The sequence below is a fragment of the Pleurodeles waltl genome, chromosome 2_1 (assembly GCF_031143425.1).
Source record: "Pleurodeles waltl isolate 20211129_DDA chromosome 2_1, aPleWal1.hap1.20221129, whole genome shotgun sequence".
Classification (NCBI taxonomy): Eukaryota; Metazoa; Chordata; class Amphibia; order Caudata; family Salamandridae; genus Pleurodeles; species Pleurodeles waltl.
The window spans coordinates 794,722,854-794,747,302 of NC_090438.1; positions in this window are offsets into that span (position 1 = coordinate 794,722,854).

The following is a 24,449-nucleotide window of genomic DNA, read 5'->3' on the forward strand; positions in this document are numbered from 1 at the left end:
TAAAAATGACATCTAAGATGTGTCCAGCAATGTGTGTGGGATTGTGTACAATCTGATGTAGGTTCGATGCGACTAGGCCATTGGTGATAACTTTTGGATTGGGCATATTGGGTTTGTCAAACCAAATGTTTAGGTCCCCAAGATTGTATAGGTGTGTGTATAATGTTAGAGGCTGTATCTAGAAAAGTGTCTGGGAAAGTTGATTTGTTAGGTGGAGGTCTCTAAAGGAGGAGAAGGTTACAGGAGGAAGTTGGAGTAGGGTTGGATCTGGTGAGGAGGGCCTCACAACCTTGAATGGAAATGTCTGTTTTACTGAGATTTATTGGGTGTTTGAATATAATAGTGAGTCCACCTCCACTCTTGTCTATATGGTTTTGTGTGATGGTTTGATAGCCTGGAGAAATAGCTTCATGCAACACTGGGGCCATGTCATCTCCCAACCATGATTCCATTATGAATAGTAAGTCAGGTTGTATGTACGTCAGAAGGTTGTAGATGTGGTGCTTGTTTTTTTAGCCTGATAAAGCATTTATGAGCACGCAGTTTAGAAAATGTGTGTTAGTGGCGGTGTTGTTTTGTTTTGGAGAAGGTTGAGCAGTGTATTTTGAGCTTGTAGCTGGTGTGTTGTTAGTTGTGATGACTGTGTGTGGGTCACAATAGTCCTCTTTTTTAATATAGTGTTCCTCTTCTAGCAGGCTTCGTAGCCGTTTTGATTGGTCTGTGTGTGTCGATGGTGGACTGTTTGGCTGAGCTGAGAGAGACATGAGAAGTGTACGTTTCTTTGTAGAGTAGCCTTATTATGTAATAGACAAGGGGATGACAAGCTGTTAAGAGTGGCATGTTGGTTATTTTGTTTGCATCTGTTTAGTGTGAAAAGCACATGGGTTAGGGGTAGTGGAGGAGCATGTTGATCATAATGTAAGGCTCTAAACTGTGCAATGGATGAGAGGTGGGTAAAATAATGTTGCTGTGTTCTCGTGCTTGTGGTAGATGTTTGTAAAGAGTGAGAAGGTAGGGGTAAAGATTGGTAAGGATTTGTATTCTTTGTGTAGTCATGAGGGTGGGAGTGGGTGTGACAGGAAGAATAATTAAAGTTTCTGTTATTTTAATGTGCTTATGTGTGTGGTCTGTTTTGTTCTTGTGGAATACTGAGGGAAGATATTGATGCAATGATTTTCTGTGAAGGATTTGTATGTGAGTTAGTGCTGGTGAGTGGTGTTAGAGTATTACAGGGGGTGTTGATGTGTTTTGGAGACAAGTGCATAAGTTGTGTAAAAGAGGATGGATGTAAGTCAGGGGTGTTTGTGTTAGTTGTGATGACTGGAAGAGGTAATATGTGTGGTGGGGTGGAGAGAGAGGATTCTATGTCTGTGTGTAATTGGTGAAGAGAGGGGAAGGGTGTTTATAGATGATGTGTTGGAAGGCTGGGTTTAGGTATTGTCATGGTAAAAGGAGATCTGGCAGGAGCAAACAGAGGATAGTGCTGTTGGCTTGTATGAACAGGGAGTGTGTACCTGGATGGATGAAAGTAATGTATAATGTGGTTTTGTGTTGTGTGGGCGATGGCAGGTTGTGTTAGTGGGAATGAACAGAGTAGTGTTTGTTATGAGAATGAAGATTTTTTTTCGTTGTAGGTGTGGTGGATATTTGTATTGGTGTGGTATATGGGGCTTTGTGTTGGTTGATGAGACATTGCAATTTGTATCAGGTCAGTTTGTGATGTATGAGTTGGATGTCTTTGCTGATAATGTGTTTGCATGTTGATGGATGTGTAGGGAGCAAGGTCCTTTCTGGCAAATGGAAAATTGGCCAGCATTTTTGGCCCTATGGCTGATCCGGCCCGAACAGGCAAATGCTCTTGTCCTCTCCACCCTTAGCCTTGATGCCCAGGCTGAGACTGCCTGAGCCCGGGGCTTAAATAGCCCTATCGGCCAATAGAAACCTGGTTCTAACCCTAACCAATCAGATTTGTAATCCTAAATCCCACAACCAATGGGAGACACAGCCCTGTTTACCAATCATACCCCTAATCCTGACAACCAATCACAACCCCAACCCTAAAATCAGAAACCAATAGGAATCTCAAACCTAGTACCAATCACAACCTCAACTCTAAAAAGGCGAACCAACAAAATCTCAACCCTAGTACCCATCACAACTGCAACCTTAAAAACAGGAAGCAACAATAATCTCAACCCCAGTACCAATCACAACCCCATCTCTAAAAACAGGAACCAATAAGAATCTCAACCCTAGTACCAATCACAAACCCAGCCCTAAAACAGGAACCAATAAAAATCACAACTCCAACCCTAAAAACAGGAACCAATAAAAGTCTCAATCCTAGTGTCAATCACAAACCCAACCCTAAAAAGAGGAACCAAAAATAATCTCAATCCTAGTACCAATCACAACACCAACCCTAATCCTTAAGCCAATAGAAATACCAATCCAAACAACCCATCATAACACCATATACAACAACCATCAGAAAAGTATATAAGGACCAAGTTAACTGAAGCCCAAGTGTGGGAAGAGAGGAGGGAGCTGCTGCTCTAATCAGAGTCTCCTTGGATACAGACAGGCTGAATCCACACTTCCAAGCTAGCATAGCCTACTTTCCAGGAAAGGGAGAGATTGTAAAAAACACTGAAATACTGCTTGTTGTGCACTCAGAAATATGGGTTTTTCAAGGCAGAAACAGGTGATGCACACAGTTTCTAAACACAATTGAAATCACAGAAACAGATTAAGCAGTCTCCTAAACACATTCTGGTTAACCACTCAGGTTTATGTAGGCTTTTTCACTTAAAAAAAAGAAGGAGGGGCTTCATGCAGTCTATTGACACAAACTTGGAGAGAAATTTCAAACAGTCATGGCTAAAAAATCAGCACTTCATAAAACGCCAAGCTGCTTGAAACACAGAGAGCCTATAGCAAACAGGAATTGGTAGAAGTACAAAACAGTTTTAAACAAATAATATTTCCCAGAAAAGACTGGGGATTCCTATGTAGGTCTCCTGGGAATTCTTGATCACTGGGCTGTATTAGGGCACAGGAAAAAAGTTGGGCTCAGAAAATGGATGTTGATGTCTTAGGGTTCCCTCCACAAACTTAAAAGGCCAGGGCAGGGATGAGAAGAGGGCTCTGGTTGCCTAGGACTCAGAGAGCCAATCAGCATGCCCAAGCCCCTGTGGGAAAGGAGGAGGGAGCTGCTGCTTTATTCAGAATCTCCTTGGATACAGTCAGGCTAAATCCACACTTGGTAGAGTCTACTTTCCAGGTAAGGGAGAGACTGTAGAAAACATTGAACTACTGCATGTCGTGCACTCAGAAAATAGGCTTTTTCAAGGCAGAAACAGGTGATGCAGACAGTTTTGAAACAATTAAATCACAGAAATACATTAAGCAGTCTCCTGAACACACTCTGGTTAGCGACTCAGGTGTATGTAGCCTTTTTACTTAAAAAAGAAGGGGGGGCTTTATGCAATCTTGAGCCACAAACTTGGAGGGAAATTACAAACAGTCATGGCTAAAAACAGCACTTTAAAAAGGCCAAGCTGCCTGAAACAGAGCGCCTACAGTAAAGAGTCACCGGTAGCAGCACAAAACACTTTCAAACAAATAATAACATTTCTCTGAAAAGCCCGGGGCTCCTTACGTACGAATACTAGGAGTCCTTGATAACTGGGCTGTATTAGGGCACAGAGAAAAAGCTGGTCTCCCAAAATGGAGGTGGATTTCTTGGGGTTCCCTCCACAAACTTAAAGGGCCAGGAAAGGTGTGAGAGGAGGGCTAAGGTTGCCTATGACTCAGAGAGCCAATCAGCAAGCCCAAGCCCCTGTGGGAAAGGAGGAGGGAGCTGCTGCTCTATCCAGAATCTCCTTTGATACATACAGGCTGAATCCACACTTCAAAGCTAGCAGAGTGTACTTTCCAGGTAAGGGAGAGATGGTAAACAGCACTGAAATACTGCATGTCCCTCACTCAGAAATGTGGCTTTGCCAAGGCAAAAGGAGGTGATGCAGACAGTTTCTAAACACAATTTAAATCACAGAAACAGATTAAGCGGTCTCTTAAAAACGCTCTGGTTAGCCACTGAGGTGTATGCAGCATTTTCACTTAGAAAAGAAAGGGGGCTTTATGCAGTCTTTTCCCACAAACAAGGAGGGAAGTTACAAACAGTCAGAGATAAAAAAACAGCACTTTAAAAATGCCAAGCTGCTTAATACAGAGCGCCTTCAGTAAACAGCCACAGGTAGCAGTACAAAACACTTTTAAACAAATAATAAAATTTCCCAGAAATGTTTGGGGCTCCTTACCTAGGTCTCCTAGGAACCCTTGATCACTGGGCTGTATTAGGGTTTAGGGAAAAAGCTGGGCTCACAAAATGGAGGTGGATCTTTTGGGGTTCCCTCCACAAAGTTAAAGGGTCAAAGCAGGTGTGAGACGTGTGCTCAGGTTGCCTGGTACTCATAGAGACAATCAGCAAGTCCAAGCCCCTACGGGAAGGGAGGAGGGAGCTGCTGCTCTATTCAGAATCTCCTTGGATACAGACAAGCTGAATCCACACTTCTAAGATAGCAGGCAAGGGAAAGATTGCAACAAACACTGAAATACTGCTTGTTGCGCACTCAGAAATTTGGACTTTTCAAGGTAGAAACAGATCATGCTTTTTGGTATTTGGTGTAAATCCTTACAGTAGTTGTGACTTATTAAAGTAAGAAAAAAATTGTATATTATGGGACGCATAAGCTCAGTGAATCACAGAGATCTCATGCTGAGATCGGATTGGCTGCCAACGCTTCAACCAGGAAGTGTTGGCAGCCATTTTGGGGCTCAGCCGAGTCCCAACAAAAAGTAAAAGAAAAGATGCTGCAGTCCTCAAGGGACGCCATCAGGGAAAAAACATATTTTAAAAACAAATTAACTTAAAATTGCATACGATCCACAAATCTGCCAAAAAAATAAAAATAAACAAATGCAGTCTACCATGCTTGTTTACAGTTTAGCCCTCCAGTGGGCCAAGTCCCCAGGGCATGCAGGAAAAAAACATAGGAGGGGGCACATGGGACTAAGCCCCAGTGACCTCCTCTTCCCTAGGGCTTGATTTCTGAACCACTACCTCCCTGGGTTTTAATTTAAATATTTGGAAAGGGAGATGCGCAGACCGCCCAGGCCCCATGGACGACTACCTCCCCGGGACCTGTAATGTAATTAAAAGTGGGAGAGGCCACACGCCCCAGGCCACCTGGACCATATGGGGCCCTGAGGACCACCACCTCCATGGGGCAGGCCCACCAGGTGTCCAGCCTCAGGAGATAGCAGTTTGCTGTCACTTGGCCGCAGCTTTGACAGCTCCTGCCAATTTAGAGCAAACTGTAAGTCCACTCCCTAGGGCAGGAAAAGGAAAACTGCTCCAGCACACTGGGATCAGATGTTCCCTCTGTTTTCAGCAGACAGGAAAAGAAATGAAAGGATTGCTCCGTCACACAGAGAGCTGCATTTATTTACCCCACTGCATGCAGGAGCAATACCGGCTATTGCAGGAGGCAGGGAGCCAGCTGGGACTGCGGGGCATTCAGACTCCCCCGTGGTCCCAGATGTAGAGGTATATGAGCACAAGTCTAACAAACAAAGAAGCACTTACTGCATATGATCAGGATGAAGTGGCCTTGTTTTGTGGAGATTCAACTCTTTGTAGTCTCGTAGTCTTAACCACAACAGGATTCATGGTATTGCTGATTTCTATAGGTATGCACTTGAAGAACTATGACATTGGCAAAATTACAGACACACAAGTTCACTGGAGACATTACCTCAGTGTTGTTTATGAAGCTATGGTGTAGAATATGCAACATACATATACACAACTAGATAACAGTTTCTAATTACCAAGTACAAGTTACTCCAGTTGGGTAAATATTTTGCACAAAACTGTTGTATATTCTTAGATAAATAAGCAGTTTAGAATGCATTCTAGTACTTATGCTCATTTAACAGAAATTAAACCTTAGCAACAAGCACTTTCAAATAGAAACAAAGCAGGTGCCCCAGTAGAATCTTCACTTCTCTTAAGTACAAATCATTGAAACTTCTTGCACATGGACAAGGAAAAGCTTATATCTTCTCTCTGAGGTTTCAGCTTCATAAGTTATCAGAAATCCTTGCTGGAGATGTTTGCATCATTACTCTTTCAAGTAAAAAACCTTATGTAGTGACTGTGACAAGTGTTTTCTTTCTTGCCAAGTGACGTTGAGAATAGAGCACGTTGGTCTCCCTTTTAAGTACTACAAGTATGCAAAATGAGCTAGAAGTCCAAATTGGCCAGAGAGGAGGGCCCTATGGGGGGGTTTGCTGCAGGATGCTGCCGAAGCCCATGCGTGCCATAGGTTGGGTGCTTACGGGTGGTTGGAGAGAAAGCAACTTTAAGAGCTGAATTTCTATGGGTTTGGGCATGTTTTATATATATATATATATATATATATATAACTATATATATATATATATAGTATATCGTAGGCAGCTGTAGATACACACACACATTGATTTTGAAGCCGCGGACCTTGTAAAATATACATTAGGCATGCAAAACCCACATCCATTTTATTTACTTACTTCTCTTCCCTTACAGGCCCTGGGATATTGAATGAGAACGTCAATAAATGAGTCAAGGATTGGGGTCACTTTAGGCTTTTCATGATTCTGCTTCCATTGTTTGATGTAGCTTTTTTCAATAAGTCAGGAGGGAACCTCCTGCTGCATGCGTTGGTAATGAAGAATGGCAAAAAATCAAAATAATTACTCCTGAGTAGAAGACTCATTAACAGCTAGTCAGTGATTTTTATTATTTTTGGAATTCTGCCAGGAATTACTAGTTGCCAGGCAAATTTAGCATTTATTTTTTCATTCAGAGTGCACAACATCTGCTATAGTCATGAAAATGGGATTTCCCTGCTAAACTAACTACAATTGAACGGCAAAAAAAGTATTGAGGATGAGCCTGCGTGGCCAGTGACACTCATTTATAAAGCACCCTCAGTGTTTTATCAATAAGGTGGCTGTGCACATATGGACTGATTGTTTAAAAGGGGACCTGCAACTTAAATCGAGTGGCAAAATGTTTCTTTAGACCGATCTTTCTTGTCTCTTTCCTCATTGCCAATTCTGTTTGACATAAAAAGATGTTGAGAGAATCTTAATCTAATGTATAGCACTTTTCATAATAGGGGAACAGCACCAGAAAAAATAATAATAATAATAATGAGTCTCTCAATGGCTGTAGATTGGTATTCGGAAATTCACATTCCCTGTTACAGCTACAAATTACTATGGCCCTCATTACAACCCTGGCGGTCGGTGATAAAGCGGCAGTAATACCCCATAGAGGTTGGTGGTAACCAAAATGGAATTATGACCATGGCGGAAGCTGCTCGGACAGACAGGCACTTTAACACACCGACCGCCACGGCGGAATCAACAAGCACCAAGGCGGTAAGCGCCAACAGCCAGGCGGTAGACAATGTACCGCCCACTCCATTACGGCCGGCGTATCCGCCACCTTTTCTGGGATGGTACCAACGACATCAAAAGCATGGCGGAAACAGAGCTCAGAAGTGAAAGGGCTCACCTATGGAGACTCAGAGAACATCCACAACACCATGGAGCCCGAGCTGCACATATTTCCGATGCTCGTCTACCTTCTGCTGCATTATGAACAGCAACGCTAGTGAAGACAACCACGGTGAGTACTGCCACTTAGCACACAAGGGGGGGGGAGAGACTGACTCACACATCCAACACAAAACACCTGCACCCTCAACACCATACACACAACCAGAAGCAGCAACATAACATATTCCCCCCGTTCCCCTCAGGAATAATGCCAGGACAAAAAGATTTGAACAAAGTGAGTGTAATACGAGAAAATAACTTGAATAAGTGCATCAAAATACAAACGTATATACATATTTACAAATGGAGGGACACTGCCCAGGCCTCAATGTCCATGGGCCACAGGGCCACAACACATACCCCAAGGCCCCACCTCACTCCTGCAACAACACGGAGAGAACACTGCAGGGGCATTGGGTTAAAAATACACAGGCACCTCAGAGGGATGGGGAATGGGGGGCACCTCAGCTGGAAGATGGTACAACACCATTGGTCCAGGAGGGGGCAATATGCCCTCTACGCTGTCCTGGAGAGTGCAAGACCACAGTCTCTCTAGTGTGTGGTTTGCCCACTGCTTGGTTCTGGGGAGTGCAAGGCCACAGTCTCTCAAGTGGGTGGTTTGCCCACTGCCTGGTCCTGGGGAGTGCCAGGCCACAGTCTCTCAAGTGGGTGGTTTGCCCACTGCTTGGTCCTAGGGAGTGCAAGGCCACAGTCTCTCTAGTGGATGGCTTCTTCCACTGGTTTTGGTTGGGGCATTGTGCCCAGTGTGCTTCATCCTGGGAAGGATGGGGTGAGTGGATGGCTTCTTCCACTGGTCCTGGAGGGGGCATTGTGCCCAGTGTGCTTCATCCTGTGGAGGATGGGGTGAGTGGATGGCTTCTTCCACTGGTTCTGGTTGGGGCATTGTGCCCAGTGTGCTTCATCCTGGGAAGGATGGGGTGAGTGGATGGCTTCTTCCACTGGTCCTGGAGGGGGCATTGTGCCCAGTGTGCTTCATCCTGGGAAGGATGGGGTGAGTGGATGGCTTCTTCCATTGGTTCCGGAGGGGGCATTGTGCCCAGTGAGCTTCATCCTGGGAAGGATGGGTTGAGTGGATGGCTTCTTCCAGTGGCTCTGGAGGGGGCATTGTGCCCTGTGATGCAGATCTTGGGGACTGCAAGGCCATCGTCTCTCACTTGGGTGTCAGACCCACAGGATTTGCAGGGGCAAGGATGTACAACAGCCCATGGATGCAGGGCTACACACTCTCCGCTGGTCGTGACAGATGCTCAGTGGTGGCAGTGGTAGTGGTGGTGCTGGTGCTGGGGCTGCCAGTGGTGGGGGGAGCTCCATCCCATCCAATGCAGCCTTGGAGGGCTGCCCACTGGGGCTGCTGGTGGTGGTGCTGGTGGTGGTGCTGGCAGTGGTGTGGGAGGCTCCAGCCCTTCCCTTGCAGCCTTGGACAGCTGAACCACCATGGTTGGTGGTGGGGACTCCGAATGAATCCCAGCACCAGGCCTCCTGTCCTTCCTGCCTGCTGATGCAGTTCCCTTTCCCTTCCTGTCAGCAGCCGGGGATTTCTCCTTGCCCTTCCCTGTAGCAGTTGATGGTGCCTCCTTGCCCTTCCTAGATGCGGCTGGTGCAGGCACCCTTTCAGTGTTGCTGCCTGGTGCCCGGGATCCTCTCCAACCTGCAGTAGCTGTCGAAACTACTGTGGCCGTGGACTGGATGGCTGAGGTGCTTGCTTGGGTTCTGACCACCCTGGCCGGACGTGAAGGATTGGAGGCGGGTAGTGGTAGGGAAGAGGTCAACGGTGGAGAGGAAAAGCTTCTTAGGGACATTGGGGCGGGAAGAGGGTGAAGGTTTGGGAGTGGAGGAAGAGGGAGTGGTTGTAGGAGGTGCCTGTCTACTGTGTTTGGGTGCAGGTGCATGGGCTGGATGCTGTTGTGAGGTGGATGGCTGTTGGGTGTCTGAGTGCTTGCATTTGTGTACTTTGGGAGAGGGGTCACAGATACAGTGGTAGAGGACAAAGGGGACGTGTGCGTGGATGTGGGAGTGGTCACTGCCAGTGAGGGGCATTTTGTGATAGGCGTGATGGTGATGGTGGGAGTGGATGAGGATGTAGTGCATGCTGGTGTGAGTGAAGACCCAACTGAGAGGGAGGTGGACAATGAGGAGGAGGGGGACACAGTGGAGGCAGTCGATGTTGGTACATCTTCATCTGGATGTTGTTTGTGTGAGTGCCTGTGGGATGATGTGTGGTGCTTGTGTTTGCCTGAATCACTCCTGTGCATTGTCTTGTGTGCATGCTGGTCTGCCTGTGTGTTTGGGATAGGCTGTGGTTGAGGGGAGTGGGATTGGGTAGAGGAAGTTGGAGGGGGAGGCTAGAAACAGGGAAAATGGCTGTCATCAGGGAGGATGCCAGAGCCTGGATCGATCTCTTTTGGGCCGCCTTGCGAGTGTGAATGCCCTTCAGGAATGCATTTGTTTGTTTCAAATGGGCTGCCAGCCCCTGGATAGCATTCATAGTGGTTGACTATCCAACAGAGATGCATCGCAAGAGGTAAATAGCCTCCTCACTCAGGCAGCAGGGCTAACTGGGGCAGGGTCTGAGGTGCCTGGGGTGAAGGAGATGCCCACCCTCATGGGTGAGCGGGCATGGGAAACACACTGAGGGGCTGCTGGGAGGACAGTGCTGGTATGGGGGGTGGCGGCTGTACCTGTAGTTGGTGTCAGCCACCACCAGGGAGCTTCCATCAGAGGAGGTATCACTGTCAGAACTGTCCCCTCCAGTCCCCGCTGTGGTGCTCCCCTCGCCCTCCATCCCACTGCTGCCCTTGGCGTCGGTGGATTCGGCCTCCTGGACCCTGTGGGATGCAGCTCTCCCAGTCGCCGGTGCCTCTGCTCCTCTGCCAGATGATGCTAATACACATAAGGACAGGGTGACAAAACAAAAAGGGGGGAGAGACAAAGAATACCCTTGGTCAATGGCGGCAACAACACCACTGTTGGCGTACATGACACACACACTCAGGGAACATCCCTACACACTAGGCAATGCACTAACAGTCACAATGCTAGTCACCAGCCCATGGACAGGGATACCTAACATCAATTGCAGCATACCTGAGACCTACAGACCCCTACCCAGTAGTGGATGCCTACTACCTTGGTTGGAGGGGGTTTACATCGGACCCTGCCCAACATGGGACCTACCGTGCAATGTCTGGCCTGGCCTAGAGGCACCGACAGATCCACATCCCCCACCCGGATGCCACCCAACCACAGGCAAGTGGTATATTTGGAAACTGTACTCACCACCTTGTGGCTGCTGTTATGCCCCCAAATGCCTATCCAGCTCCGGATAGGCCACCACCAGTATGCAGGCCACCTGGAGGGTCAGGGTTCGACGGGCACCCCTTCCTCGTTGGGAGGCCATCCCCAGCTGGGCCTCCCCGTCCTCAATGCCCAAAGTCTCAGGTCCTTGCACCATTTCCAACAGTGGGTGCTCTGCCTGCCGTAGACCCCCAGGGTCCGCACATCCTTGGCGATGGCACGCCATATACCCTTTTTCTGATGGGCACTGACCTGCAGAGAAATGCACATAGGAAAAGGTATCAGTCAGACTGTCCTGCCTGTTACACTCATGGCCCATCATAGCCCTCCCATCCCCTTAAGCACAGACATTCCCCACCAAACATGCAGCACGCTGCCATGGCCCTACCACAAACCTCCCCCTTCATGAGGCTCTCACACACCACACTCCATGCATTCATGTCCCATGCATCGTGCTCACAGTGTACTTACCTGTTGGTCTGGAGGCCCATACAGCATTCGGTACTGGGGTAGGACCCCATCGACCAATCTCTCCAACTGCGCAGCGGTGAAGGCAGGGGCCCTTTCCCCAGAGACACGAGCCATGGTTGGTTCCAGACACAGGCCACAGCAGCACTTGCAGTGTAGGTCCTCTCCTGTTGAAGGTCAGGTAGAAAGTTAGTGAACAGATAGAAAATGGCGGTGACGTCCGAGGCGGTGCGTATCGTCAACCTCCAGCGTACATCACCATTGGCCACTGTAACCCATAGGGCCCAATGGTATCCAATGAGGATTTGCACGGCGGTTCTCGACCGCCGCCCGCAACGGCACACAACATCAGCGGAATTACCTAATTTCCACATGTCCCTCCATACAGGACAGGCGGACGCCATTTCGGGGGGGACAGGCCATGGCATCTAGCTACGTCACAATACACATAGGCACCATTTGGGCCTATCCAGAAATATACTGTTACAGTCACAACATGCAATGCAGTGCAGTGTTTGTAAATATGGAATACTGACCAGCTGCTCACTGTTTTGCCCCTAGATTGCAACCGTTGTGGATAAATAGGAGATGGAGACATCCCACCCCATGTACAGGCCCCTGGTGAACTTGGCAACAATGGAGGACAGGCACATTATCCTCACCAATCAATCAATCAATCAATCAAAAACATTTTAAGGGCACTACTCACCCGTTAGGGTCTCAAGGCGCTCTGGGGGAGAGGAGGGGGGAAAGGCTAGCCGATGACTGCTCAAAAAGCCATGGCTTGAGGTGTGTTCTGAAAGTTAGGAGGTCCTGGGCCTTGCATGGGTTGGTGGGGAGGGAGTTCCAGGTCTTGGAGGCGAAGTGGGAGAAGGATCTGCTGTCGGAGGTGGTGCGTTTGATGCGGGGGACTGTGGCGAAGGCGACGTCAGCTGAGTGGAGAAGTCGAGTAGGTGCGTAGAAGTTTACTCGTTTGTTGAGGTAGGCTGGTCCAGTGTTGTGGAGGGATTTGTGAGCGTGGATAAGGACATTGAAGATGATCCTTTTGCTGATGGGCAGCCAGTGCAGGGATCTGAGGTGAGCGGAGATGTGTTTGTGGAGGTGGAGGTTGAGGATGAGACGTGTGGCTATGTTCTGGATTCACTGGAGTTTTGCTGAAGTTTGGCTGTGGTACCAGTCTGCTGCTGATGAGTGCATGGGTGACTGTTATAGACTGGACAGGGCCACTTTCACAGAGCTTTGTGCCCAATTGGAGTCTGACCTAATCTCTGCTCACCGGGATACCCCCTCTTGTGCAAGTCTATCTGTGTTCCATTTCCTGGCAACTGGCCCCTTCCAAGTGACAGTGGGCTTGGCAGCAGGAATGTCTCAGCCAATGTTCTCAATAGTGCTGACCAGAGTGTTGCCTGCCCTGATTAAACACATGTGCAACTACATCGTTTTCCCCCAGGGAGAGGATTTAGCCACAGTGAAAGCTGATTTCTTTGCAATGGGACATATCCCCAAACATTACTGGAGCTATTGATGGTACATATATTGCATATGTCCCCCCCCCAGAGAAATGAACAGGTGTTCAGAAATCGAAAGCGCTTTCACTCCAGAGGCACCGGGTGTGGCTAATAGGTGAGCCCTGGTTCCCACCCAGTTGGTGTTGGTGTATGGGTATGGTGTGGGCCCTAAGGGTTAGTGTGTGGCTAACAGTTGTCCCTCGATATTTGCAGGTGACTCTGGTTACCCCAATCTTTGATGGCTACTGACCCCTGTGAGGAATCCCAGGACAAGGGCAGAGGAACATTACAATGAGGCACATGGCCCATCAAGAAGAATCATAGAGAGGACATTCGGCCTCCTGACGGCCAGGTTTTGTTGCCTCCATCTAACAGGTGGATCCCTGTACTACTCACCCAAGAAGGTCTGCCAGATCATTGTGGCATGCTGTATGTTGCACAACCTTGCCTTATGTCACCAGGTACCTTTTCTGTAGGAGGATGAGGCTGGAGATGGCCGTGTGGCAGCAGTGGACCCTATGGACGAGGAGGCAGAAGAGGATGAGGACAACAGAAGTGCAATGATACGATAATACTTCCAATGACACACAGGTAAGACACTTTAACTTTACTTTTAATTGAGAGTTTTGTGTTTGACATTGACAATGGCAGGCGGATTTTCCCACTTCTATAGCCACTTACTGCACCCTTTGGGATATCTATTTTCAGATATTTGTGCCCCACTATCGTTCCCCGTGTGTTGACTGCTGCCAACTACAGGCCTTTCATATGTATACATTACTGTACAGTTGTATTGCAGTGTTAAAAGCTTGTTAAACAAATACATAGTTCAATCATTTGACAGACTCCATACCTGTATTTATTCAAATGGTTTTTATTTAAGTGCCAATAAGTGGAGTGGGATGTGCAATGGGCTGGGGTCATGGTGGAGCAATGTCCAGGATATAGTCCAGTCTATGTGGATCACACGTGCATTATCCAAGGGGGCATAGGAAGTGGAGCAATGGCAGTTCAAAGTGGACAGGCTGACTAAGTGGGACACAAAGGTGACAATCAGGAGAGTCTTATTTCCTGGTGGGGGTCTTGGCAATAGTCTCTGGCTTCTGCCTAGTTCGCAGGGACCATTTTCGGGGTGGTTCTCCTTCTGCAGTGGGAGGGGTGCTGGTTGCCTGTTTGTCCAGTGACAGGGCCTCCTGTCCACTAGCGGCTGCGGAGGTGGAAGGCTGTTCAGTGGTTTGGCTAGTGTCAGAGGCCCGCTGGTGTGCCACTGTCTCCCTCATGGTTTTGGCCATGTCTGCCAGCAACCACTGCTATGGTGACCAGGGTGGTGTTGATATCCTTCAAGTCCTCCCTGATCCCCAGGTACTCTCCCTCCTGCAGCCACCTGGTTTCCTGTAACTTCTCCAGTATTTGGCCCATCGTCTCCTGAGAATGGAGGTATGCTCCCAGGATCTTGGTGAGTGCCTCCTGGAGAGTCGGTTCCCTGGGCCTGTCCTCCCCCTGTTGCACAACAGTCCTCCCAGCTACTCTGCTGTCCTGTGCTTCTATCCCCTGAACCGTGTGCCCACTGCCACTGTCCCCAGGTCCATGATCATCCTGTGTTTGTGGGGTTGCCTGGGGTCCCTGTACACACAGTGGACACACTTTTGATTAACGTGTCCCGGGGACAGAGGTATGGGTCCGCTGTGTGGGTACTGTGCTAGTGTTTCCTGAGGGGGGAGGCTCTGTGGTGGTATGGGACTGTGCCTGGGTAATCGACTGTCCGGAGGTCGGTCATCCAGATCCAGGCATCCAGTGCTGTTGTCATCACTGTGGGCCTCTTCTGGGGGAGGACTGGATGTTGCTGGCACCTTCTCTCCAGTGAAGTTGGGTGGTGGACCTGTGAGGATGTAAATGCAGTGTTATTGTTTCTGCGTGTGACATCTTGTGCATGGGATGTTGCACTCTATGGTTGTTATTGCCCTAGCAGCTTTGCCTTGTTTGAGTAGTTATTTGGTGGGCTAGGTGATTCTCTCTAGTGTGTATGCTTTAGTGATGGATGTCCATGCAGGTCTGTGATGGGGTCCGTGCATTGGTGTTACATGCAGGTCTTGGTATTGGGAGGGGTGGGTTGTGATGGTGGGGTGTGTGTGAGGTGATGGAGTGATGGGAGTGAGTGTGGGGGTAGGTGATGGCATGCAGGTAGGGGGTCATAGTAATAGAGTTTTGACATACCAGTGTCCAGTCCGCCTCCTACTCCTGCCAGGCCCTCAGGATGCATGATTGCCAAGACCTGCTCCTCCCATGTTGTCAGTTGTGGGAGAGGAGGTGGGGGTCCACCGCCAGTCCTCTGTACAGCGAGTTGATGTCTTTCTGCTGTGGAACGCACTTTCCCCCATAGGTCGTTCCACCTCTTCCTGATGTCATCCCTTGTTCTGGGGTGCTATCCCACGACGTTGACCCTGTCGACGATTCTCCGCCATAGCTCCATCTTCCTTGCAATGGATGTCTCCTGAACCTGTGAGCCGAATAGCTGTGGCTCTACCCGGATGATTTTCTCCACCATGACCCTTAGCTCCTCCTCTGAGAACCTGGGGTGTCATTGTGGTGCCATGGATGTAGTGTGAGTGGTGTGGGTGAGGGTGTGTGGGGTGACGTGTTAGGGTATGTGATGTAAGGTGTGTGGATGGTGTATAGGTGATGGTGGTGAGTGTCTGTGGTCTTGCTATCTCTCTTGTGGCAATTGTTTTTAGTTATAAAGGATTGTGGGTAATGTGGGTGTGTGTTTTATAGTGGTGTGGGTGTGTAGGTGTGGTGTATGTATGGGTGTCAGGAGTGTGTTATTCAAATTGCCCCTTGTGGTGTAGTTGTGTTAGTGTGTGTGTATTTTGAGCGCAGTGGTATGTACCACCAATGGTTTACCGCCATTGAATGTCCGGCGTGGTGATTCGTGGGTCATAATGTTGTGAACGTAGTTCTGTTGGCGTAACCGTTTGGATTTTGCTACCACCAGTTTATCACTGACTTTTGGGCTGGAGGGCTTGTGTGTGTGGAGGCGTATTGTGATGGACTGCTATGTGTGTGTCATAATATGCGCAGCGGTAATCCACTGCTGCTGCAGTATGTTGGCGGCAGTCAGCATGGCGGTAAGCCGTACTTACCACCAATGTCAACAAATACTGGTTTGTGGCTGCTGTCAACCTTTCTGGGGTGTCCAGACAAATTTGCCTTCTTTACCACAAAGCCTCAAACCTTGGTGCAGAGGTGTGTGTGCTGTGTACATATTTTTTGGACTGTTGGCTAACACTTGTATTACAATTTGATATACATGGACAAACTCAGAAGGCTTCCATATATTGAATGTGGGTGATGCACTGTGGCACACAATTATCTGAGTAAGAAATGAGCACATTACTCTTGTTTGCACCAACTTTAAGAAGGTTTTGGTGTTTCATACAAAGTTCGGTCTATTTACCCTAGTATTTTTTTTATTTTTTTCAAAGTATGCCCTTTCTTAGAAGCCACAGAAGATTTCACTCACACACTGCAACTCCTTGGGAATAGGCCGTCCAAATAGTGTAGATGGCTGTTAGAAATGGGGTCTCTAGTTGGCAGATGTATGCATCCTTTCAAAGTAGGGAACATAATCCTAGTTAGGGCAAGTCACGACACAACCTAAATTATCCTGTGCTCACCCTCCGGCATCTTGGCACAGAGCAGGCAGGCTTAACTTAGAAGGCAATGTGTAAAGTATTTGTGCAATAAAGTATACAGTAACAGTGAAAAAACCTGCAAAAAGTACTCGACACCAGTTTAAGAAAATACACAATATTTATTTGAAAAAAATAAGACCAAACAGTCAAGAATCCAATGTACACAAGGAAAAATATGATTTTTTCAAGGTTAACTCTAGGTATAGTGCTTAGAAACACAATAGCTCCAACTGGGGCTATTATGACGTCTTGACAGAGTAATGCCCAACACCACGACGCCACGTGCAAGGGAGTGCGGCTGGTCATGGAGTTGCACGGACTCCAGACACAGTACCTTTAGTAAACAAGGAACCAAAGACATTGCACGGGGTCGGAAGATTAGGTGTTGCTGGGGCTCATGCTGCATCAGTTCCTTGGCTGTGTCCGGGGAGGTGAGGTGTTGGTTCCTTACTGCTACGCAGTGGAGATGAGGCGTTGGTTCCATTCGGTTGCAGGGGCGGTGATGCAGCATCGGTGGCGAGGCATCACTTCCTTGTAACCTGGCGGGGTTGATGAGTCCAGTAGGTCAAGATGTGATGTGTCGATATCTCAGAGTTGCAGTCATACTGCAGGACTTCAGTAGCATCATGGCTAATTCCAACTTACGTTGTAGGCTGCAGTCTTTCCGTTCAGGGAGGATCACTAAGGTGGAGCAGGCAACGTTGCAGCAGCAGACAGCGGCACCGGTTCTGGAGTCACTGAAGTCAGTGGTCTAGCTAGGAGCTAGTAGATGAAGTTTTTGTTGGACCTGGGGCTTCAGAAAAGGAGGCAAGCTTAATCCATGCCCTTGGAGAGCACTTGTGGAGGAAGGCAGAGACATGCCAGCAGAGTCAGGGAGCAGCAGGCAGCAGGGCAACAAACAGGATAACATTCCTTCTAGAAAAGCAGTCCAAATGAGTCTTTTGGGCAGCTAAGCAGTCCTTCTGACAGAGTCCAGTTGTAGATCCAGAAGTGTCTGATTTGGTGGGTCACAGACCCAGTATATACACCCAAAAGTTCCTTTGAAGTGGAGGAAATTTCAAAGAGTGGTTTTGAAGTGTACAGTCTCCCCTTTCAACCCAGCCCTGTCTGCCAGGAGCTCTGTGGCAGGTTACCAGTCATTTGTGTAAGAGCAGGCCACTGACCTATGAAGTTTAAGAGAGAGCCCCTCAACCCTTCCTGCCCAAAGAAAACCATCTGTATGCAGATGAATGTAGATGCAGCTGAGTGTCCTGTGTTTATGGCTTTCTGGATGCAATGCACAAGAGGAGTTGTCAACGAGCACAGGCCAGATGTGGACAGTAGACAGATTGTAAGGCACAGATGTCAGTAAGTGCAAAGAAATGCCTACTTTTAAAAAGTAGCATTTCTAGTAATGTAGAATCCAACTTCACTGCTAAGTAGGATTTCCTGCTACCATTCCAACCATACCAAGTATGACAAGTCTATTCCTTTCAGATCAGAAATTACCACTTACAAACATAGAAGGGAATCTCTAATGGTGGTCAATGAAGGCTTCACAGTAGTTGAAAATGACTTTGGGAATTTTTTTACTGCCATGACATGTAAAAGTTAAGATTATGGTGGTCATTTCAACCTCAGTGGTCTTTTCACAAGACTGCCGAGGGACCGCCGTGCTGAAGACCGCCAGTGCTGGCGGTTTTCCGCCTGGCGAATTATGACTTCTGGCAGCCCTCCATCGTTTTCCGGACGGAGAGCCGCCAGCAGCCATACTGACGGTCGGCAGGGAAGTGGAGATTGCTCCACCGCCCCGTCAACAGAACACCGCCCACCGAATCATGTTACGTGATTCGGCATGGCGGTGTTCTGTTGATGGGGTGCTGGCGGCGGAGCAGCCCGCAGGGATCCTGTCCCCTCCCGGAGGATCAACGGACCAGGTAAGTTGATCGTCCGTTAGGGGAGGGGGGCGGGGGGATGTTTGGAAATGTGAGCGTGTCTGTCTGTATGGATGCATGCATGTATCTCTGAATGTGGGTGTGCGTGTATGACTGTTTGTGTGGCTGTTGGCACTTCTATATAAAGAAGCTAGAGCCCTCACACATCGTATTAGATGTCATGCTTCATCATAGGGCTCGCTCCTCGTCAGACTGGCGCTGCAATGTCTGAAGGGCCCCACAAGGGGGCTCTTTGCCGGAGATCTTGACTGATAGTGTGTGCCAAGGAGAAAAGCACATAGGAATAAATTTAAACCCACTTGCAAAGACCAAAGGAAAAAGCAGAAGAGAAGAGAAAAATAATCAAAATTGACTCCAAACCCTACTTTATTGAATATGGGTCCCAGGCAAGGTTAAACGCATTGTAGAGTAAAAAGGAAATAATGTTCCCGCATTCTACTGAGATTATGGTAGAAGAAACTTGCTTCATCCATGGAAAAAGGTCAACATGTTTCGCGCCTCACAACAGCCATGCCGGATCATATGGTGCTTCTTCAGGACCAAACAGACAAAAACTTCTCCTGAACTGAAAAAGAAACTATGTATAAATAATCCCAAGTATAGAATAACTAGATCAAAATAAATAAATGAGATAACTTACTCAAAAAGTTACAAATCTAATGGATGTGATCGAAAAGAGCCTGTGGATGAAAAAACAAAACATAAAACCATATTATTTTACAGATTCAATGGCAAAAATAACTATATGGAAATATCAATTGTGGATATGTAACGTGACATAGCAATCAGGGTGACTATACTGCTATGCTAGGTGGTTGGTGGAAAGATAAAAAGGTGAAAACACTGATTACCATCCTAAATTAAGGGCGAGGCTCCATGAGACAAGGTGTGCCACTAGACTGGCGTTGTATCTAAACACGTAAAAAGGGTAAAAAAACATCCTAATATTGTGGGGCGAGACCTCAACATGAGAATGTGTACAGATGTCTATACACAGATTGAAACTACTCTGCAGGTGTTATGAGTAAGTGATCTTCAACAAACACAGCAAATATTCATCTAAAATTCTGTGCTGGCCTTGCAATTGTCAAAAGCAACCAAATAAAGTTGATACATATATATATCCAGAGTAACAAAGTGGTGGCACATTTTAGATTCCCACTTAAGCATAAAAAAACAATGTTACAAAATATGAAAGCATGGAACTCTGCTTACGACCGAACTCAATTATCATTAAGGCTGTAACGTGTCTTAATATAAATGGATAACGGTGAAAATGCCAACAAAAATGAGGGACGTATAAGTTTTCATTGTGCTACAAGACAGTTATGTTTCGTGAATTGAACATTTAAAAAAACGGGAAAGAAACAACTGAGTCATAGAGGGGGACTCGCCATTCGGAGTAGTAGTACTCACATTCGCATATGCCAACCTGTATCTGGAAACCTACCCCGGGGCCACGTTCCCGAAGAATAGAGCACAAATGCTGCTCCCCGGTTAAATGGAAAGGTCATCATTGAAGACGCCCAATCAACGGAGAGCCTCTAGTGTGAGAGGCGGTACTGACAACACGTCAAAAACAGAAGACAGACTAAATACTCCTCTGTATAACTAGTGATAACACAAATGACAGACTATCATTGTTTCACCAAGAACATACCAAAGTGATGTGCAATCAGAGGCATCATCGAAATAGTATAAATTTATAACACGGGCACATCCCTAGACTCATTAGTTCAGTGTATGAGGTTAGATCATGCTCCATAAGGATAGAGAAAATACAAATAATTTGACTGCAAGGCGGTCATCAGTCTAGTGGTTATAGTGGTTATAGTGGTTATAGAAAAATAAAATAGGAAGCATGAAACCCACAAGGTAATAAAATGGTTAAACCAAAAAAAAAGAAAGCCACTGAGCAGTCAAAGTCAAGTACAAAATAGAGAAGGTGAACCCTGAGGATAGTTAATTTGTCAAGGTAGAGGTTGATGTATCAGAAATTGTGGAAGGTTGTGATAGGGTTGAGAGATGCCATCATCTGTGCTCCAACCGTCTGAAGATGAGCTGCTACTGTACGCAGTACCAGTCTGATGAGGAGTGCGCCCTGTGATGAAGCATGACATCTAATAAGATGTGTGAGGGCTCTAGCTTCTTTATATAGAAGTACCTGGGGGTTTCTCTTTCTTTTTCTTTTTCTCCCCTTTTTTGTAACAGTGTATCTTTGTTAAATATCGCAAGTGTTAGGGAGAGTGTACATTGGACCATTGATTCTCCCAGTCCCCCATATGATTGTATGTCATGTAACCTCCACAGGAAGGGGCATATTTGGGACAGGCAAGCACCTCAATGGTTGTCTGAGTATTGTGGTTGAGGGGATGTTTGGGTTTAGATTTTGGAAATGGGCCTTTAGGATCTGTCTTGGTAGAAGGTTTTAGGCTTGGACTTAGGTTTATGGGAGGGTTGGCTTTTAGGTGGAGAGGTAGACTTCTTGGCAGGGGGAGAGGCATGGGAACTTACGTGGGAAGGGGAAGTCTTGGAAGTGGAAGGTTCAGACTTGGGGAAGGACACAGAACATTTAGGGGTATCATAGGGGGGAGGAGTAGGGAAAATGGCAATCTCTGAAAGGAAAGCTTTTTTAGGCACATGGGGATGATCATAGCAAAAGGGTTTTGGTGTGGAGGGAGAGTGAGTGGTTGTCTGGAGTGTTGCGGTGGATCTCAGGGGTGCATATTTGTGTGAGGTATGCTTTTGGGTGGTGGGTGTCTGTTGGATGGGTGAGTGGGGGATTTTTGTGTTTTGGGAGGAGGGGCATGGAGGTGTTGGGGATGCCATGGTAGGTAGGTGGTTGAGTGTTTGTTGGGTTGGTGACTGTAGGTATGGTGGTTGTGCTGCATGTAGGTGTGTCAGTGGTGTCTTCAGTTGTGGTGACTGGGGTGGATGTCTGAGGCTCTACTGTGGTGCTGTCTGTGGATAAAATAGGTGTAGTGGCTGGATCTGTGAATGTTGGTGTTGTGTCTGCAGGTATGCCAGGTGTTCTGTCAGTGATTCTGTGGGTGGTAGGGGTGTCAGGGCAGTTTGTGAGTGTTGCTGTGTGTGCAGGTGGATGTTGCTTGAGTGCATGCCAGTGGTGTGCCTTGTGGTGCTTGTGTTTGTCAGAGCTACCTTTTGATGTTGAGGTGGGTGCATTCTTGTCTATCTGTGTGCTTCGGCTGGATCAGGGAAGAGGGGTGTGAGTTTGGAAAGAGGGAGGTGGAAGTGGGATGGGAGACAAAGAATCAGTAGCTGCCTTGAGTGTGGAGGCCAGCACCTGAAAGGATCTCTGCAGGCCAGTCAGTGAACCATGAAAGCCCTCCAGGAATGCATTACTCTGTTGGACTTGAGTTGCCAGTCCCTGGATGGCATTCACGATGGTCGAGGACCCACAGAGATGGACCTCAGGAGGTCCATAGCCTCCTCATTGAGGGCAGCAGGGCTGACAGGGGTAAGAGGAGAGGTGCCTACAGCAAAGAAGATACCCCCCTTCTTGGGTGAGTGGGCACGGCCAACTGGGTGTGGAGCTATAGGGAGGGTGGTGGTAGAAAAGAAGGTGGTGGGCTTGGATGGTCCTAGATGGGTCTGCTGCCACCATGGAGTGTCCACTGAAGGAGGATTCTGATGATGAAGAACTAGGTCCAGTCACTCCTGTGGCACTCCCCTCACCCTCCAGGCCACTTGGTCCCTAGGTGTCAGCACTCCGGGTCCCATGGCCAGTAGCTTCCCCAATCAGCTGTTCCCCATCTCCTTTCCCTGCCGATGCTGATGCAGAGAAACAGAGAGCATGAGATGGTCATCACATTCTTAACTTATGCATACAGTATAGCAAACACAACAATAACAACACATCTTTGTCTATTAAAGCCCCAGATGTGAACCATTTAGAGCCTACATGTCATAACTACATACATCCAACATTTCAATGTGACTATACTATCACCCACATCATAAGCCAAGCATAAAATCACTACATCACCATCCCATCATCCTAGAAAACTGGGCTGATTTCAGAGGCCCCCTATCTTTTTGCCCCCTTTTTTCACTTTTTGCTGGTGTTTTCCTTACTCTAATTCTGCCCTGGGTACTGCTACCAAGTCCCAGGGCCTGTGCTCTGTGTAGAAGGAGTATGCAAATTAGGCGAATATGAATTGGTTGTCAACCTAGCTATAAGTCTCTAGTATATGGTAGGGCATTTAGGTTTAGGGATCCCAGCATAGGTAGTGCACCCATGTAGGTAGTGCACCCATATGTGCACTACTGAGGTACCTAGGGTCATTTTAAAGTCACGCTGCCTTGCTGGTTGCTTTTAAATGAAAGTTAAATGCAAATTCAACTTTGGAATTAAAAGTACTTCCAAAGCCTTAAACTACCTTATATTTACACATATGTGCCCTAGGTGCCCCTAGGGTTGAATGCAGTGTAGCTATAAACAGGGACCTTATAAATTATGTTTTATATGCCCTGGTGAGGAAAAATAGACAAATGTGTTTTCCCTCACTGTAGTGAATGGGCTCCATAGGCTAAAATGGGGAGACTTTATTTTAATTAATAGAGTCCAAAGTGGAGCCAGATATTTTAACAAACTGATTGTGATAATAAATCCCACAACTTGCCATTGTTGGATTTAATATAACTAGTTCAGGGAAAGAGTTTTAGAATTCTACCTGAAAGTTGCCAACTTCAGCTTTGTAGTGCCCGTCGATGATTGCCCAGCCTCTTGCAGCCTGGCCAGGCTGCCTTGATGAGTTTTAAAGTGGCCTGGGCTAAACACAAAGAAAGTGCCTGGGGGAGGAGATTGGTCTCATCAGATGCTAAAACAGGATGGGGAGAAAGCAGCCAAACTGTTCTTCAAAGGAGGGAAGGACATTCAAAGCTGCTCAGACCTCCCCCATTTCCTGCAAGCCCAGACATCCAGGTGCCCTCTTAATTAGATTAGGAGAGGGCAAGAGAGGGGTGTGTTAAGGATTTTTAGCCACACTAGTGGGTGGGCTCAGCCAGACCTAAACCCCAAAATTCAATTTCTGTCATTTTAGATTTTTCAGGAGTCTTGCTCCCTGGGATAGATTTTTTCCCCACTTCCCAGGAAGTGGTCCTCCAAGGGGATAGTGGCCTCTATGTGATTGGACACTTGCCCCCCCTTCCTTTCCACCTCAGGAACAAGGATAAATATGGCAGAGCTGTACCCACACCTCAGATCCCTGCCGGAAGAAGATACTGGAGAAGAAGGACTGCCCTGCTGGACCCCTGGCCTGCACCTGGACACTTTACTCAAAAGGACTACACCAGCTGCACACTTTGGGCTTCAACAAGAAAAGGACTTTGCTTTGCTTCTGCAACTCCCAGAGTGGAGTCCCTGTAAGCTACAGTTACAAAGGAGCTGTTCAGAGTCACCTGCATTAAGTTCTGCAAGAAAAGCACAGCTGACCAGAGTCAAGTGGCCATTTGAGGATTCTGACCAAGTGCATTGTGGGAATTGTAATCCCACTCCCAAGGAGCAACTCAGAGCGTCTGGAACCTTGGATCAAGTTGTGGACTCTTCAAGGACCCAAAAATGACAGTTGGAAGAAGATCTAGAAGTTTGGAGACATTTGGAGCGACTGTTGTAAACAGCTCCTTAAATTGAAGAGCTGCATTGTGGGAGTTGTAATCCCCGAACCCAAGAGGCAAGCCTCTGAACCCTTGGCTGGTGCTGTGGACCACTTTCCTGTATCAAGAAACACTTCTGAATATGTTGGTTGGCTTGAACTCTGGACTTTGTCCCTGTTCAGTGTGAATTTTTATAACACTTTAAGTGCTAGAATTACTATTAATCATTACAAATTCATATT